This window comes from Euprymna scolopes, chromosome 46, assembly GCF_053919585.1.
Source record: "Euprymna scolopes isolate OS-2025 chromosome 46, ASM5391958v1, whole genome shotgun sequence".
Classification (NCBI taxonomy): Eukaryota; Metazoa; Mollusca; class Cephalopoda; order Sepiida; family Sepiolidae; genus Euprymna; species Euprymna scolopes.
Window position 1 is genome coordinate 185,778,941 of NC_136527.1, and position 20,802 is coordinate 185,799,742.

The window sequence follows — 20,802 nt, forward strand, 5'->3', positions numbered from 1 at the left end:
TTCCGATCACGATCTGGTTGTTCGCTTTAAGCATCAACTTAAAACGAAAATCAGATGTGATTGGAAAAGATTGCCCCACATCGACTTTGATAGAAGATGGGTGCACAACACTAGTTTGTGCATCCGACGAGGCGCTAGATTTAAGTTCGTGTTTCCACCCTAGTGGTATTGGTCCTAGGGTGCTGAGGTTTCTTTTTTCTCGGAACCCAGCCCAATCAAGACAAGTAATATAAGGTTTACCTTATAATATTGGGTAGTTTTAAGGCTAGATAGGCAGTAACCACCAAGAGTGGATAGCTTGTGCTTTTTATAGGGCCTAGATTAGGGTAGTATGCGTGTGGATCCTGTTCCCATAGCTTTTTATTTTTTGATAGATTGGCACTAGGAGAGCTTCCAAAGATGCCCAAAAGTCCACTTGTTTTATTTTGTCCCAGGCCTATTTTTGCCCATTACGTACATTATCTTGGAAGACGCCATCCATCCCTATTATCCCCGACCCTAATTTATTTTCCATACATGTCCCTAGTTCCTCCACTCCCCTTTAGGGAACGACCTGCTTGCTTTCACCCTTTCCCCCCGGGGGAAGAGGACCGGAAGACAGTGGGCGTTTCATATGACAGACCAGCCGTTAGGTAGGGAGGGTCCCCTTACTAACCCGCCCCCATAGGCATTTTGTTAATTTGTTTTCTTTTTATTTCTTTTTGGGTGTATTCTAGTTTGCCCCCCTCCCCATCATCTCACCCCCATTACAAAAAAAAAAAAAAAAAAAAAAATTAAAACTCTTTAGTTTGTAGATATTTTTCCTTTTAATTTCTTGTATATAATGTTATATGTTCTTCTTTTATCACAGCGTGAATGTCGCCTGCCATCCCGTAAGCTGGGGAGCTGTTATTTTAAGTAGGTCCGGGTAAGAATGTTAGGCGAAACAGTGCGTGATAGAAACTCTAGTATAGGTTTTATAATAAAGTACTTGCTATCTTACGCAAGTCTAGCTAAGGACTAGAAAAGACCCCTTTTTTCCCCACTCCCCCTTACTGGCCTTTGTGCCTAAGCTTCTTCGTACCCCAAATGAGGCCTTGGCAGTAGATAATGCCAAGGCCGGGGACGAAGGGCTAAATATAATACTTACCTTGTACCGAGGTTACGGCGATCAATAAGGTCGTTCCTCCAGAGTGAGACCCTTCCATTGCACTACGGTTTGGTTGACCTTTGCGATCGTCCCAAATGTGGACGATTCGGGTTCATTATTTCTAAGCGTGGGGTCTGCGTACGCGCTCACCCCGATAATTCAATCAATATCAGATATCCTTCTATTCATAAGTAAACAGCCTAATTCTGGTCCGTTGGTCTACAACTCTCACCGATGTTGTGCAAAAGCCTCTTAGTTTCCCTTTTCTCCAATCGCCCATCTCTGTACGCGCCACAAAACAAGCGATTTTTCGAGATCAGTTTATCATCCACTTCTATTCCAACGTTCTGATTGTATCTAATCTGCATGTCCATATCAGTAACGTTTGCATTGAACATATCAATCTTTTCTGTTTTATAAAAATCATTGATTTGTTTTAAGTAAATAGGACAGTCTCTGGAGTGATTGTTGCGAGTAAAAACTTTAGCTATGGATAAGCCTTTAACAAATAAATAAGTACACAGCCTCTCCTCCATTTTGTAAGTGGGATTTGTGCCTAATTATTGATTTTTTTTGTTTAACATTTGCAGTGGTGGCTCGTGCATGGGGCTGTAGGACTGCAGCAGCACCCCCAAGTTATTTCTACACAATATTAATGATAAAATTAAAAAGAATGCGTTTTTTTTATTATTATTTTTTCTATGTGTACATTATAAAATCATTAAGTTTTATGTCGGTATGTCCAAATTCATATAAAAACAAAAATAAAACTTGCTTAATGAAATTCTCTTGTTTTATTGAAGTAATTATTTTTCTTGTTTTATTTAATGATAGCGTTTTCTCGTCATAAATGTTTAATATATCTACCAAGTTGATCTTAAGGATAGCATACTGCATGCCCATATAAATCTTTTCTGTTATATGAAAATCATTGATTTGATTTAAGTAAATAGGACAGTCCCTGGAGTGATTGTTGCGAGTAAAAACTTTAGCTATGGATAAACCTTTAATAAATAAATACGTACACAGCCTCTCCTCCATTTTGTGAGTGGGATTTGTGCCTAATTATTGATTCTTTGTTTAACATTTGTAATTTTATATTAGCAGAAAATAAATGATAAAAAAAAACTCAATCTCTTAAGGGTAATGAATCAGCCAAGGAGAAACTGTTTTATTTTGAAACTAAGTGATAAAAAAGTCAATCTCTTAAGGGTAAGGAATCGGCCAAGGTGTCACCTACAGCTACTGCAACTGTTTTGTTTTGATCTAGATTGATGAACGAAAACGTCTAACAATCTCAAACAGATTTCGTGCGTATATTGGTTAGACCACAGTCATTACCCGTACCACGATCACCGAGAGTAAGAAGAAGGCCTGTTAACTGATAAATGCATGCAGACAATGTAGGTAAGATTTGTTAGACTGTCAGTACTATATGAGGGTCATTTGAACAAGAGCAATAAAACATTTTTAAAAAGAAAAGTGAACGCAGTTCGATTAATACTGAAACTAAACTTTATTCAATATAAAATATAAATATTATCGATGTAAAATTAAGTAATTTTAAAGCAATATACTATTTAATACTGATAAAACTGAATTATGAAGTTAGGAAACAAAGAATTAAAAACATATTACACACCAACGATGAATAATTTTAAAAGTGAAAACCATCGATAAATAATTTTAAGAATGAAAACAAACGATAAAATACAAAAAATTGAAATCAAACAAATAATTTAAATACAAATAAACAAAAGTTACTAGTGCATAAATATTTTTAAAATTTAATTTAGAGAAAAATCACATGGGTTGAATGTTATTTTTTGGAACTTTAGAGATTATTCGGACTAATGTTCTCATCTTGTGTGTTTATTTCCCAACGTTTTATCATCGAATCTTGACTTCTTTATTAAATCCTCAGGGCGAAAATGATGTTTACATACCTAAAAACATAATTAAAGAAAACATTCATACCATAATGTAAACTATTGCTAAAATCTAAGAAAAGACAGTAAACAAACATTTACAATAATAATCACAGTGTAGTATCTGTTCTGATGCTACACTTCATTTGTTCTGTCCTCGGTTAGTTGAGGAAAAATCCTTCATGACCAAGACAATTTTTATTTTATTTTTGTTCCTATCCAGTGTGGTCCTTTTGGGGAGCTAAATTTTCCAACATTAACAACCGATCTTGTGTCTGACTGTGCCCTCGTGGGGAGGCAAGTAAATAAATTAAAAAATATATTTTTGACAAATATTCTCATGTAAACATTATTTGTTTATAATTCTAAAAAGAAACCATCAATTTTAATATATAACGCTCAGTCACAGCTACTTTCATTAATAGCCACGAGGTGAATCATTTTCAAACCGACTTTAGTAAAAAAAAATATAGACCTTTCAAATATTTGGGCATACTCAATGAAAGGTTTTATTTATTATTAAAAAAACATTCTCATGTAAAAATTATTTGTTTATAATTTTAAAACCGAAAACAAACTTAAATTAAATTTTCAACCTTCCTGATAGATTTTTAGCCTTATAAGAAAATAAACAGTTAAAAATATCAACATATTTGCTGTATTAGCAATAAATAGTATTGTTTCTGTTATTTATATTAACAATGTTATCAAACGTTATGAAAGTACTTTAATTTATATTAACAATGTTATCAAACGTTATGAAAGTACTTTAATTTATATTAACAATGTTATCAAACGTTATGAAAGTACTTTAATTTATATTAACTTGTTTGGTGTTTCGTCCTCATCTGAGAGACATCCCTGACCAAAATGCTTGGCCAGCTGGGTGACTGATGTTGTTCTGCTGACTCTTGTCTCTTTATGTTCATATACTATTGAGAGGGTGTCATTCTGGGAGCTTCTCAGATACTGACCGGTGCTCACAATAGTTGCCCTATGTTGATGATTGATCTCTGAGAGTCCCAGACCTCCTTCTCCTCTGGGCAAATACAGCCTTGGTAGACACTGACTTCTATATATTATTTTATGAAGCGTTAGTAGTTTCTGTGTCTTTACTTTATTTTTATTGGTGAGCTGGGTTTTGCATATTTTCCTCACCCGGCGTACATATTCTTTACTAATCTTCTCCCTCATTTTGGCATGTTGTATGTTCTCATTTTCCTCAATGCCAAGGTACTTGTAAGGCTCGTGCTCTTCTAGATCCCTGATGTCGATGTTTTCATTAAGCTGCATATTTTCTGTGTGGGTCTTCTTTCCAGCTCTGAGTGTACATTTGGCACATTTATCCAGGCCAAACTTCATTCCGATGTAAATGGAGAATGTGTGTACTACCTGCAGAAGGTGGTGCAGATCGGTGTCAGAGCTAGCATACAGCTTAAGATCATCCATGAAGAGCAGAAGAGTAAGGGAGATAAGCTATCACCTTGGAATATTCCCCTTTATATTTTTACTACGTTTTGTCCCCACATCCTTTACCTTATGGTAGTCTTCTTCTGCGGTCTTCAGAGCCTCATGTTTAATGATATTTACTTCTGCTTGTGGGATATATCTCCCCATCTCTGAGATGAGGCATCGCAGGTTGTGTAACGATGTGTCCTTTTTTTCTGCTGGGAGATCCGAGGCTTTTACTCTCTTGGTGAGTATCTCTCCTGCACTGCGTCCCCATTTCTCCAACCTTCAGTAGTGGTAGCAGTGCAGAAGGACCTTCTGTTCAACAGACCATGACTGGGTTTTTATCCCCCTTCTGTTTCTTTTGGGGTCTGTCAAGCGAGATGTAGGAAGGACGCTTGGTCCATCTTTGTCATGGACTGGTTGATGTCCTTGTGTGACCTCTGAGATGATTGGTGTACCACTTTTTGGGGCAAGAAGGTTCACACCATTTCCTTCCTCTTCCTTCCTGGTGAGGAGCCCTTTTTATCCTGGGCGTTCAGTTTGAATTCCATTTATTTGACATTTTTCATAGTTGTTCCTCATTGTCTATGGCTTCTTATTTCTTATTCAAAGCTTCTCTCTACCTAATTTACATAAGCTGAGGGGGTGCCTGCATCCACAACCACGGGGACGCACTGGATGGTTGGAGGAAGGCGGCACACCAGTGTGAGTTCTCATATGTCTGACTAAGTCTGATTTTCGACAAAAAGAAGCTCCACACACTTTGCAAGTATGTAGCTTTTTCCTTTTTTTTACTTTTGTTAGTTTGGAGAGATCAAGGGGCTCCTTCCTGGGGCTAACACTTGATTCTATTATAATTTAAATTTATATCCGAGGGCTCTTTTAAGAATAGACACTGTTCCCTTTATGGCTGCAATCTGTATTTCCTTGTAGTTTCTCCAGTGTGAGTTATCTTATGGCTGACTAAGACATATTTTGAGTAAAGGTAGATCTACACACTTCACAAGTATGTGGCTTTTCTCCAGTGTGAGTTTGCATATGTCTGACTAACTCTGATTTTCAAATAAAAAGAAGATCCACACACTTCACAAGTATGGGGCTCTTCCCCAGGGTGAGTTCTTAAATGTGATACTAAATCTAGTTTTTTTAATACTAAAATATCCACAGTCTTCGCAAGTATGTAGCTTCTTCATTTCTTTTTTTTATTTTACTTCAGTAATATATCAAGGGGCTCCCTCCTGGAGCTAACACTTGATTCTCTTATGATTTAAATTTATATCCGAGGGCTCTTTTAAGTATAGATGCTGTTCCCTTTATGGCTGCTTTTTGTATCTCGTTACAGCTTGGTCTTCCAGGGATTACTTCTAAGTATTTGTGAAGGTTATTTTGTATTAAACCAGTTGCTCCTATCACAACCAGTATAATGTTTATTTCTTTCAGAGGCCATGTGGTTTTTAGATCATTTTTTAGGTCCTGATATTTTGTTATCTTTTCCCATTCAGCCCTATTAAGGCCAAAATCATTTGGGACTGTGATAATGAGCGCAGTTCTTTCGGGCTTGTTCTATATTACAATATCTGTTTTGATAGGTTTGTCTTTTATCTAGCTGCCTGTATGTCTTTGTCATAGAACACAATCACTTTTCCATTTGATGTTATCCGTGGTGGTTCATGTTCCCAGATGTTCGTTGCTCTGTCAAGTTACATCTCTCCACATATCATACAATGGAGGTACTTACATACTTTATGATTACGGACAGTGTAAAGGCCATCTGCCAATAAGATTTTGCATGCGGAAATTAGATGGTTTGGGCTCTCAATTGCTGAGTGGCAAAACCGGCATTGGCCATTTGCTTGTAGGCCCGCCAGTCTGAGTTCGAACATGTCTGACTAACCCTGATTTTTTTAGAAAAAGAAGATCCACACGCTTCAGAAGTATGTGGCTTTTCATTTTTTGTTTTATTTTACTTCAGTCGAAGTAAATCAGGTGGCCCACAACGGGGCTAACACTTGAAGTCTATATGAGATACATAGATATTCGAATGTTCCCTTTAAGTCTTAATCTCTCAAACACTGAGTCAGTAAAGACGTTGAGAACATAATTTTCCTCTCCCCAATTAACCAGTGTGAATGTCTGAATATTTCTGATTTTCTAGAAGAAGAATATCCACACACTTAACAAATATGTGGCTTTTCCCCAGTGTGAATTGCCTCATGTCTCACTAAATTTGATTTTTTAGAAAAAGAAAATGCGCACACTTTACAAGCATGTGGCTTTTCCCCAGTATGAGTAAACTTATGACTGACTAAGCTTGATTTTCGAGAAAAAGAAGATCCGCACACTTCACAGTTATGTGGCTTTTCCCCAGTGTGAGTTATCATATGTGTGACTAAGCCTGATTTTTGAGAAAAAGAAGATCCACAAACTTCACAAATATGTGGCTTTTCCCTTTTTTATTTATTTTACTTCAGTAAGTATTAAGAGATCAAGGGGCTCCCTCCTGGAGCTAACACTTGATTCTGTTATGATTTAAATTTATATCCGAGGGCTCTTTTAAGAATAGATGCTGTTCCTTTTATGGCTGCTATTTGTATTTCGTTACAGCTTGGTCTTCCAGGGATTGCTTCTAAGTATCTATGAAGATTCTTTTTTATTAACCCAGTTGCTCCTATCACAACCGGTATAATGTTTATTTCTTTCAGAGGCCATGTCGTTTTTAGATCATTTTTTAGGTCCTGATATTTTGTTATTTTTTCCCGTTCAGCTCTGTTAATGCCAAAATCATTTGGGACTGTAACATCGATAATGAGCGCAGTTCTTTCAGGCTTGTTCCATATTACAATATCTGGCTTGATGGCCTTGTCTTTTATGTATCTCCCCGCCTGTATGTCTTTGTCATAGAACACGGTCACTTTTCCATTTGATGTTATTGGTGGTGGTTCATGTTCCCAGATGTTTGTCGCTCTGTCAAGCTGCATCTCTCCACAGATTTTCCAATTAAGGTACTTACATACTTTGTTGTGGCGGGCAGTGTAGAGGCCATCTGCCAATAGGATAGGACATGCAGACATTAGGTGGCTTGGGCTCTCAATTGCTGAGTGGCAAAACCGGCATTGGCCATTTGCTTGTAGGCCAGCCATTTTTTTAATCCATTTGTGGGTAAGCCTTGGTCTTGACTGGCTACAATGAGTCTTTCCTCATCAAATGGAAGTCTCCCGCTCTTGAGCCATTGGAGTGAAGCATCCCTGTCTATATATTCCTGTTTAAGCTCTTCCAGAAACTTTCCTGCTCTTTTATGTTGTTCCCATCCTTGCTTTCTTGTGTCTATTTCGATTTCGGTGTATTTCTTTCTCTTTTTTCTTGCAATCTGTGTTGCTGGATTATCATATACCTCGGCAGTATTTTCCAGTATGACACCCCCAAAGTTTTCGGCAAGCTTCGTGACTGAGGTTTGTTGAGGTAGACGTTCATGGTGGTCCCTCACTATTTCTATTGTCATATCTGTTGAGCTTTTAATATACTGCCCCATGCTTACTATGGTGGCTCGATATGCATGGTTTATTTCAGTGAGACCGAGGCCACCCTCTCTTCGTGGAAGGTATATCCTGTCCATACATTGATTTCGGTATATTATTTTATGCAAGGTTAGGAGTTTCCTGGTCTTTGTATCTAGCCTATTGATACTGTATTGGGGCCAGTCAATAATACCAAACCCATATGTGATGACAGGGATTGCAAGTTGATTTATGGCAGTTATTTTGTTTTTCGGGCTTAATTCGGATTTGAGGATCTTTTTAAGGAGTGATGTGTATTCTTGTTCCACCTTATGTCTCATTTTTTCATGCTCCACAGTTACATTTTCCTCTATACCGAGGTACTTATATGTGGCATCCTCTCCTAGGTCTTCAATCAAGCCATCATTGAACCGAATATTTTCTGATGTCGTCTTTTTTCCTTTTTTTATTGTGCATTTGGCACATTTGTCAAATCCAAACTCCATGCAGACATCCTCTGTAAAAGTCTTTACATTTTCAACAGAGAGACCAGTTGTTTTTCTGTCTCTGCATAGAGTTTGAGATCGTCCATAAAAAGTAGATGATTTACTCTTTTACTTTTTTCTTTTTTCCTTCCCCTACTAAGACTGTACCCAGCATCACATTTTTTAAGGAGCTTGCTGAGTGGGTCAATAGTAAGGCAGAAAAGCAATGGTGACAGGCTATCACCTTGAAATATACCTCGCTGGACACTGAGATTTGAAGTTTGTATTGTCCCTTCCATGTGGTGTAGAGCCATTGATGTTTGCCACATGGTCATTTGTTTTTTAAGGAATGTCCTTATGCTCTCATCAACATTATATATCTCCAAACATCGCAGAATCCAGGAGTGAGGCACACTATCAAATGCCTTCTTATAGTCTATCCAAGCCATTGATAAGTTTCTTTGACGCTTTTTGCAGTCCTCCAGGATGGTTTTGTTGAGGAGCAGTTGGTCCTTTGTACCAAGTTTATTCCTGGTGCATCCCTTTTGTTCGTTTTCAAGGTACTCACCCTCGGTCAGGTGTTGATATATTGCATCTGCAATCATTCCTGTAAGCCACTTGTATGTGGTTGAGAGGCAGCAGATAGGCATGTATTTATTGGGCAAGTGAGTCTCTTGGCTCTTGGGTACCAGAGTCGTTTTACCAAGAGTTAACCATTCTGGTGGATCTTCCTCACCGCTGACAACACGAGTAAATGCCTGTGCATAATGTTCATGAAGTGCTGTGAGTTTTTTAAGCCAGAAATTTGGGATCTTGTCAATTCTTGGGCTTTTAAAGTTGCCAAAATGGGTGATTTTTTTCCTTAGAGCATCTTTCGTGATTTTTAGTGGTGGCATATTTTGTTTGCCCTTGACATCCTCTTTAATTGTATATATCCACTCCCTCTCTTGGTGTTGTTTGAGATCCTCATACAGTGGCCTCCATAATGACTCCACTTCTTCCTGTGACGGTGGCGAATTTACCTTGATTTCCTCTTTAATTAAATTTCTGTACACCATCCTTGGGTTCTTGCCAAACAACTCATTCAATGACTTGGACTCAATTTTCTGTTGTTTGTTTTTAATTTGTTCAGCTAAAGCTTTTATTTCAGCTTGGTTTTCTGCTATTTTAGCTCTTAGCTGCACTTGGTTATGAAGAGAATAGTCAGTTTTAAGTTTATTCATCTTCTTTTTTTAATTTTTTCCCTGGGCTGTCACATAACAGAAAGGCAGATATCTGGGATATTTCCTTTCGGAGTTTTAATATTTTCTGTTGAAGCCTACTTTTCCAGACTGGTTCTTTTGTTTTGGCCTCAAATTTTCCCTCTTTTTTCTCTTTATGCTGAGGTAAAAGTTTCCTCTGCATAAACCATGCTGCCCCAAAAGTTGCATGGTTTATTTCAGTTAATTACGCATTAGTTGGGACAATTTTTGTGAGAGCATCATTCACTTTCGTAACAAGGATCTTGAGGGCTTTTGTACAATTTATTTTCACCAGTCTGGGTCGATCTCCAACAGCCAGGCATCGTGTCATTTCTATTTTATTCGCCAGTTCTTCCTCCAGCTCCATCTGGTCGGCATCCAGTGTCATGTTTACAGGTGGGGCATTGCGGTGTTGTTTTTGCCCATGTTTTAGTTGAGATATTTTCGGAGGTGAGTATTGAGGAGAGTTACTGTTGTTTATTGGGCATTGCCCTTGATAATGCGTCTCCTCTGTCAATGTTAGGTCTGAGACCATGTCGGGTAGTGGAGATGAAATGGGTTCTGGTGTAATATCACTGGGAAGAGGGATGGGGTTGCTTATTGGGCAGATGTCATCCTCAATCATCAAGTGAATGTCTCTAATCATGCTGGAAATCTGCTCCGTAGAGAAAGCATTGTTCTTCATGAAGTTACACTTCTGGCATGTGAGTTTTTCTCTTGCGATGCCTTTTTTATTTGGGCAATGATGCTTAAAGATTTTTTGCCATTCTTGGCATCTTTCTTTGAGTTTTGAATGCTTAATTTTTGCATATTCCATCGCCCATATAAGCATCCATTTATCCTCCCTGCTCCATTGAGTTTGCGCAAACTCAGTTGTGTCCCTTTGGCTAAAGTCCTCCTCTGCCTCAGCAAGAGCCTTTAGCTCTATTACATCTCATATCTTTGCTAAGATATTTGCTAACCTGTGACACGATCGACAGTAAGTTTTTAGTTGTTGTCTCTAATACCTTTTCCATAGGTAAGAGACGATTTTATTTGGGCCTCGAGTATAGAATTTTTTTTCTTCCCCATTTTTCATATCTTGAATATGCAAAACGGTGAAGAATTATTTTCTTCACCTCAACAGACCACTTGATAAGACTATAGTTCCTTTTATTGGTGGTCCTTGCTTGGTTTTGCCGAATTCCAGGACTAGAGTTGGTCTGATCTGATGGAGTATCCAGCTTAGAGTTGTTACTTGTGGTTACATCACTAGGAGAAGGTGCACCGTTGCTTTCCTCGTATGACCCAGTGCATAGTCATGCTGAGGGGATCTTTTTATTCTGGGCGACATCCTGTCAGTTTATAGATTTAGAAGTTTTCATTTTCATTTTTGTTTGAATGTTTGGTCAGGGTTTACTTCAAACTTGAAACATCCTCATATCAGATTTTCTGACAAAGCCCTGTACAGAGAGACCGAAGATACCCGAGGTCGGTATCTAGTAGGCATTCAAGTCCTCACCAGTAGGCATTCAAGTCCTCCCCTTTAGGCATTCAAGTCCTCCCCAGTGTGAGTTCTTATATATATTATTAAAACTGATTTTTGAGAAAACGAACTTCCGCATTGTTCACAAGAATATGGCTTTTCGTTGCTTTTGTCTTTTTTTTTCGTTTTTCTTAAACTTTTTCTTCTAGGGGATGGGACATCCAACCAGATGTCTGACATTTACCCCTATTTTAGTGAGTCCAACCAAGAGATCTTTTCAGGATTCTAGCGTCCCTTTCAGTGCAATCGTTTGTATTTCACTTGCACTTGGTTCACCGGGTATGCTTGCTATGTACTTTTTAAAGTTCTTTTTCATAAGCCCAGTTGCTCCTATGATGACTGGTATAATTGAAACGTCTTTTAATTTCCAATTTCGTTTCATATCATACATAAGTCCTTGATACTTTGTAATCTTGTCCTTCTCAACTCTGTTAAGCCCTGTATCATTGGGTACACTGACCTCTATTACGGTCGCTTTTTTGTTTGCTCTGTCCCAAATCACTATATCTGGTTTAACAGCTGCATTTTCAAGATATGTAGCAGTAGGGATTATGTAGTCATAGTGAATAGTGTAGTCGTCATTCCCAACTGTTCGTTCGGGTATATGTTCCCAGGAGTTTTTACTACACTGAATGTTGAGTTTCTTACATATCTTCCAGTGAAGGTATTTGCAAACTCCGTTATGGCGATCTGTATAATAACACTCTCCAAGTAGGAATTTGCAACCAGAAATCAGGTGGCCCACACTCTCAACCTCAGTGCTACAGAACCTGCATTTATTATTGTTGCTTAGACCACACATCTTTTTGAAGGCGTTTGTCATGAGGCCCTGGTCTTGTGCAGCCAATATCAACCTCTCTTGGTCGTAATGGAGGGATCCTCTTTTGAGCCAGTCCAGGGAACCATCCCTATCAATATATTCTTGGGATAGTTCAGTCGGTAGGTATTTTGCCCGTTTATGGTTGGTCCATTCTTCTGTTTTTAGTGTGTGTTCTCATATGTTGCACTAAATGTGCTTTTTGAGAAAACGACTTCCCACATTGTTTACAAGAATATAGCTTTTCACCAGTGTGGAGTCGAAGATGGGTCACTAAATTTGATTGAACAGAAAAAGAATATCCACATTGTTGACAGGAATATGGCTTTTCACCTGTGTGAGTTCTTATATGCTTCACAAGGTCATATTTACGAGAACTTGAATATTCACATTGTTCACAGCAATATGGTTTTTCACCAGTGTGAGTTCTTATATGTTCTGTTAAATTTGATTTTCGAGAAAACGAACTTCCACATTGTTCACAAGAATATGGCTTTTCGTTAGTGTGTGTTCTCATATGTTGCACTAAATGTGCTTTTCGAGAAAACGAATTCCCACATTGTTTACAAGAATATGGCTTTTCACCAGTGTGGAGTCGAATATGGGTCACTAAATTTTGTTGAGCAGAAAAAGAATATCCACATTGTTGACAGGAATATGGCTTTTCACCTGTGTGAGTTCTTATATGCCTGACAAGGTGATATTTATGAGAACTTGAATATTCACATTGTTCACAAGAATATTGTTTTTCACCAGTGTGACTTCTTATATGTTTCACAAGACTTTGTTCATGAGAACTTGAATATTCACATTGAGCACAGGAATATGTTTTCTTCCTAGTGTGAGCTTTCACATGCCTTGCAAACTTTTCCTTCTCATGAAAAACATAGCTACACACTTCACAAGAATATGAGGCTTCCTCTACGTGGTTTTTCTTATGTTGTATTAGATTTCCTTTCTGAGAAAAAATAGATCCACATATTGTACAAGAATAATGGTTTTTTCTTGAGTGGATTATCATTTGTGGCACTAGATGCCGTTTTTGAGAAGAAGTCTGTTCACATAAATATGGTTTATTTTCACCGTGTGCTTGCATGTTTAAGTAATTATCTTTTGAAACAAGAATACCAAGATGCTTATGACAGATTATTCAGTTTTTTTCTGAAGATTTTTTAAAATTTAGAATGTAGAGTATTTTTGCAATAGATGTTTGTTTAGATTTCTCTGTAGCAAATGTTAAAGAAAATTCAAATCCAACACAGGCGATCAAGCAGGAATATCTGCAATGAAAAAAATAATTAAATTATTTTTTATTGTTTATTAAATTTTCACCGATGAATATATTTTATATTGATACAATCATAACTATGATGAATATCTTTTATATTGATACAATCATAACTATGATGAATATCTTTTATATTGACACAATCATAACTATGATGAATATATTTTATATTGATACAATCATAACTATGATGAATATCTTTTATATTGATACAATCATAACTATGATGAATATCTTTTATATTGATACAATCATAACTATGATGAATATCTTTTATATTGATACAATCATAACTATGATGAATATCTTTTATATTGATACAATCATAACTATGATGAATATCTTTTATATTGATACAATCATAACTATGATGAATATCTTTTATATTGATACAATCATAACTACATTACGAGATTAGCGTGTGTTTTGCTCAACTCTTTAAATATACTCACTAAGAGATTTCGCTTCTATATTGATACAATCATAACTATGATCAATATCTTTTATATTGATACAATCATAACTATGATCAATATCTTTTATATTGATACAATCATAACTATGATCAATATCTTTTATATTGATACAATCATAACTATGATCAATATCTTTTATATTGATACAATCATAACTATGATCAATATCTTTTATATTGATACAATCATAACTATGATCAATATCTTTTATATTGATACAATCATAACTATGATCAATATCTTTTATATTGATACAATCATAACTATGATGACTATCTTTTATATTGATACAATCATAACTATGATCAATATCTTTTATATTGATACAATCATAACTATGATCAATATCTTTTATATTGATACAATCATAACTATGATGAATATATTTTATATTGATACAATCATAACTATGATGACTATCTTTTATATTGATACAATCATAACTATGATCAATATCTTTTATATTGATACAATCATAACTATGATCAATATCTTTTATATTGATACAATCATAACTATGATCAATATCTTTTATATTGATACAATCATAACTATGATGAATATCTTTTATATTGATACAATCATAACTATGATGAATATCTTTTATATTGATACAATCATAACTATGATGAATATCTTTTATATTGATACAAGCATAACTATGATGAATATCTTTTATATTGATACAATCATAACTATGATGAATATCTTTTATATTGATATAATCATAACTATAATGAATATGTTTTATATTGATACACTCATAAATACGATGCACTCGGTTGTTTTCGTCATAATTGGAAACATTTAAAAATTTACATCAGCTAGAAACGAATATCTCTACTGCTTTGTGGATGCTTTAAGTAAATACAAAGTTATGATTGTGTCAATATAAAATATGTATTCTGACAAAACATCCGGGTTGAGGTTCTGAAAGGTGAATGGTAAAGCACTGCATCATATTGTCGACAACTCTTTCAGTTGTGCTGACTTGGACCGTTTTAGTTTGAAAATTAATCGGGATTTGTCTGCAACGCGTGGTGAGAGATCCTGATGACTGAACTAACTTAAGTTTTATCACCTGATTGTATAACCACCATACAGTTGTTCATTACATGTTTTAAAGTAAATTATAATTTATACATTATATTAATCATGGTAAGAACACAAAATTAGCTAAGACAAGATTAAACAAACAAGACAATTATATATTATATATATATATATATATATATATATATATATATATATATATATATATATATATGCTTTTCAAATTCCTTTAACCACATAATAAACATATTAATAGGAAAGTGTTTTATGTACATTTCTCAAACTTGTGTCATAAACTTTGTAAATTTCTGTAACCAAACATAAAAATATATTTATGAATTCTTTTTCCGACGGTTTTTTTTGCAGATGAGATTTTTTTCATGTCAAACGTCAATATATATATATATATTATTCCTTAATTGGAATTCATGTTTTTGAGATGAGCATTATGTTAATTTTTATTGTTATTTCGGACTATTAGTCTCATCTTTATTAGTTGTTGTTTTTGGATCTTTTTATTGGTTCACAACGTTTCGGCCAACTTCCTCTGGCCTTCGTCAGGTGGTAACCGCGACGGATAGGAACTTTGAATCTCATAACTGCAAACGTCAATGTTAATCGTTATTTAAAACTAAAACATGGATTCGAAATTTCTTTAAAAATATCTCATTCTAAAAAAGCCGGTCGGAATTTCATAAAGTATATTTTTTATGTTTGTAAAAAGTTCAAATATTTTTTATATGTGCCTCGTAAAGTTTGTAATGTAAATGAGAAAAAAGAACAACACCTCGGTTCTTTTATTAAAAATAACATTAATTTAAAACATTGAAAAATCTAATTTCCAAAACAGCCGGTCGGAAACCCTTCAATTGGAATAATTTCCCCTCAACATCGAAATCTTGTAAAACACAAGTTGAAAAATTGTTTACGAAATTTTCACATTTACTCTTATACCAATTGGTTTATTTGTTTATGTCACGATTTTACATTTACGTGACTTTTAAAATATGATATATTCGTTTTGTTAAACTTTTAAAATATGATATATTCGTTTCGTTAAACTTTTAAAATATGATATATTCGTTTCGTTAAACTTTTAAAATATGATATATTCGTTTCGTTAAACTTTTAAAATATGATATATTCGTTTCGTTAAGATTCTGCGGTTCTTGCTCGTGTGGATTTGTAATATTTCAAATCAACGTATTTCAAATACAAACATCTTTACGTACCTACGAATCATGCCGCAATTAGTATAAATTCAAAAAATTATGGCAAATTAATCTATAGAACATAATAAAATCCTATTTTTTCATAACTGGATCTGAAATACAAGACAAAAATACTTCAACTTTAACAAATATTTTCTCAAAATTATTAAATAAAATATTTTGTTTTTGTAAACAGAATTTTGTAATTGATGAGAGTTTTTCTTTATTAGATTTAAATTCGAAATATAGATTTTCAAGTAAAACCAATGGTATACCCTTAATTAGCATGCAACAGTAATTGACATATCCAAAAATTGTGAAAAACGATAAGGTAGAAGATACTGTAAAACACAGTGTTTTTAACTAGCTAAGTGCAAAATGAATGCCGATTCTCAGAATGAATAAACATTTTGACACTTTATTTAAAAATTCACCAAAAATCTGGAAATTAACCAATTTTAATGAAATTTTCAGTATTTCTCAAATCCTGATCACCGAATATATTAAAGCCATTATTTTTATTTAAATCTTAGTGTAAATGTATTATTTTGTTTAAAAAAATAGTTTTATGAAAGTTATGGTTTTCAGTAGTAAAAAAAAAAAGATGATTGGATTTTTTCTTGCTTTTTTATGAAAATAAAGGATCGTAAAATATAACAAAAATATTTAATTTTTACAAGAACATTACGATAAAAGTCCTTAAAGTGTGTATTAATGAATTCGATATCACTTGAAGAAAATGCATTTCTCGAACTACCGATTTTATCATCGAATTAAGCAGTGTGTATTTAATAGTTTCATACAAAATTATAATTGCAAAAAATATTGCTATTTTTTTTTTAAATTACATGTTTTGCATATTTTTTTTATATGGAAGATTTTAATACTTTCCTTGCTTGAATGAAATGTGAAACTTTCGGTATAACATAATTTTTATATAATAGTGAACAATAATTTTACAAAATTAATTTAAAAACAGGAATATAGAAAAATAATTCAATTAAAAAATAATAATTATACAAACATTCAGGATAGGAATGTACGGATGCATGTCTGGGGGAAAAGGGAAAACTAGCACCCCTTCCTCCCTTATAATTACATGACGTTATTCCCACTTATTCAACTGGTTGAAAGTTTAGGCTTCCGTATATTCCATGTTTACAAAACTTTCGTTTGGTGCGTTTTTTGTGAACGGTTTTTTGACTACTTAAGCTATGTTTTGTACAAACAAAGTGTGTTTTTTTTTTTTTAAATTTAATTCAATATCTTAGGACTTGACTTTACTAATCATCTTGGACAGACTTGGAAAACTAATATCTATATTTTAAAGAATTTTTACAATAAATTTATTTAACTTCAAAATTTAGTTGAATTGTTAGCTCGCCATGAAAACATTTTCCATAACTTTTTTTTAATGTGTACAAATATTTTGTTCCGTTTTGGAAATTAAGTTTAATCCTTAATCTTTCAAATACAATAAAAAGAAATAGTCGGGAACCTAAAAAAAGAAAAAAATATGATGAATCGGCTGTCTTTTTTTTGTTTTTACATTTTCACCCCAAACAAGGCACATTGCCACTGTTGTATGGGGCTACTATCAGGGGCATAAGCAGCAGGGGTACTGTGTAGGGAGTTGGGCAGCAAGATGTCGGTTCATGTTAGACTTGAACTTCTGCATGTCAATACAGTCGGGGAAGCAGGGACCCGGTAGGGAATTCCAATGTTTAGCTGTCCTGGGGAAGAAACTACTGGAGTAGAAGGCTCTTACATATAGAGATCCCTACTGTGAAGAGGTGGGGTTTAGCTGCTTGTCGGGTTTGTCGGGGGTGTTCACGTCGAAGGGGCACAAGTGCTTGCAGTTCGTCAGAGCATTCACCGTTAAAGTACTTGTAGAAAAGGCAGAGGGATGCAAAATTTCGTCGATGGGACAGGGGCTGAAGCTTGGATGACAGTTCTATCTATCAGGTTGGCAACTCTCTTTTGAAGCTTGTCTAGGAGCGAGAGACTAGTCGCAGACGCACCAGCCCAAATATGACAACAATACTCCATACATGGGCGAATGGTGGCCTTATAGAGGTATAGGATACTTTCGGGCGTTAGTATATTTCTAGCACGGTAGAGAGAACCTACCTTCTTCACAGCGGACCTGACGATACTCTCGATGTAATTATTTGAACTCATGTTTCCTGAGAGCGTTAGGCCGAGGAGTTTAAAGGATGTACTTTCAGATAAAGAGTCATTGGCCATTGCTATTGGTGCTAGAGAAGGTATTTTATAAACATTATTTTACAGTCGAAACTTTAAAACATAAGGTTCTTCTTTATAAAATCTACATTCGAAATATAGACTGAAACGATAAGTAGGGATAAAAGAAGAGTAAATAGGAATGCCTTGAGACAAAATATTTTTTACTGCGACAAATGCATATATGTGGCGTACGTAGTACCCTCCTCTGTAATTTTTTTGTGTTTTTATTTTTTTTTTCATCGGATTATTAACGAAATGTCATTAATCAACCAGATTATCAAAATACATAAATAAATATAAAAATAACAACACAATTCATAATAAAAGATTTCTTCGTTTCTAATACGAAGTTCCCGTAAATCGATTCTCCATTTCGGAAGCATCGGCTAAATTTCGTAAATATAGACTTTTTAAAAAAGCTATTTGCCTTTAAAAACATGCCAATAAAATGCTAAATTTGACAAAAAAAAAAAAAAAAAAAAAAAAAAAGTCGCTGCTTCCAAAATGAGGAATCGAATTGTTAGAACGTTGAATTAGAAACGGGAGCACATCTAAAAAATGTTAATTATTGATATTTCTTTAATTTATTTTCGATAAGCTGGTACATTAGTGACCATTCGGTAATAATCTGTAGAAAAGAAAAAAAAATTGAGCAGACGAAAAAAAAAAAAATACCACCACTTCCATATATTGCAGATTAAAAAACTAACAAAACAAACCCTAATCCGTTGGAACTTCTGCAGTTTAGGAATCGCGTTTTTTTCAATAGGACTTTCACGTTAAATTCAAATGTGTAGTATTTATTGTTAGATGAAACTACACGTGTTGTTTCTGAGTGATTTTTTAATAACTTTATTTCAATTTACAAATTGTTTCGCAGTGTTTTTCATTAACGATACACTTATTATTAAATCGATGTTTTCATAATAGAATTTTTGGTATTGTACAGTTTAGTCAAGACATCCAAAAATGAAAATATCGAAAAAAGGTTATATTGTACGAATCCGTTTTGGACTGAAGATCTCCGGGGAAAAAGTTGATTTAATTTGATCGAGTAGTTTTTTTTTTTTTTTTTTTTTTTTTTTACAGCGGAAAACCAGGTTCTTATGAGAGCGTGTTGAATTCAGCAATTTTGAAATTTGCTGAACACGCCACGGGGAGATAACTCCATGTAAAGCGCCGATACTCCCTCCCCATCTTTAATTCTCGCTTTTCTTCCTAAAAATCGAACCTTTTGCTCGGTATCATAACTAATTGTTTTTTCGCTGTAAAAAAAAAAAATTAATAAAAAGAAATACTTGATGAAATTAAGTGACATTTTTTTCGGAGAACTTCGTTCCATAACGGATACGTGCAATATAACCGTTTTCGATATTTTCATTTTTCTAATGGCTTGACAAAACTGTACAAATACCGATTTTTTCCGGATTAAAAATTCATAATTTTTTTTTTTTTTACTTTACTTTTTACACCTTATAGTACTGCCGTATTCCATATAATATATTTCTGAATTCATTGTTTTTTCATACGACGGTGCCATTAATTTCTGTTAAAATACTATATTTTTCTTCAGTATATGCAGAATACAGACCGTCATATTTTCGTTGGGATTTTTGAAAATCCGCCAGTCTTGCAGATAAGTCCCGGCAAAGTTCGACAACTCTTGAAGGGTCACATCAGTATTTTACGCCGTCAAATCATGAATATTACGAATTATTAAGTTTAAAATAAAAATTATTTAAGTTAAAAAAATAAATAAAAAGTACTTGTACAGTTTAGTCAAGACATTAAAAAATGAAAATATCGAAAAAAAGTTTAAATTGTACGTATCCGTTATAGAACGAAGTTCTTAGAAAAAAAATTCACTTAATTTCATCAAGTAGGTTTATTTTTACAGCGAAGAAACAATTTGTTATGATACCAAGGAAAATGTTTGATTTTTAGGAAGAAAAGCTAGTATTAAAGATGGGAAGGGGTGTCAGCGCTTTAACTGGAGATATCTCCCTTTGGCGTTTTAAAAATTCAAACAAAATCTTTTTTTTTTATCCAAGATGGCCGCCTTCAACGCGTTCTCATAAAAACGTGATTTTCCGCTGTAAAAAAAAAAAAAATACTTGATGAAATTAAGTGAACTCTTTTTTCGGAGAACTTCGTTCTATAACGGATACATATAATTTAAACTTTTTTCGGTATTTTCATTTTTTAATGTCTTGTACAAGGACCTAAAAATATGTGATTAATATAAAAAAATATTTTCATATTGGAAGTAAGCATTTGATTAAATAAAGTAAACGAACAAAATATACATTTTTATATATTTATAACTATTTATTTAACAGAAAAATGAAACAATTTTTAGAAAGTGTATTGTCTTAACAGAAAAAACGAACAAAATAAAATGTGAAGTAATGAACCACGTAACAAAATATAAATTTATACAAAATAAAACACCTTTG

At 34.2% G+C, this 20,802-nt stretch overlaps 1 non-coding gene across 1 annotated transcript; it reads left to right on the top strand.

Moving 5' to 3' along the window:
- Positions 1-1,121: 1,121 nt before the first annotated feature.
- On the top strand, positions 1,122-1,284 carry LOC145271573 (U1 spliceosomal RNA). The gene has a single exon (XR_013865982.1). It is a non-coding gene; the product is annotated as a U1 spliceosomal RNA (small nuclear RNA).
- Positions 1,285-20,802: the final 19,518 nt, after the last annotated feature.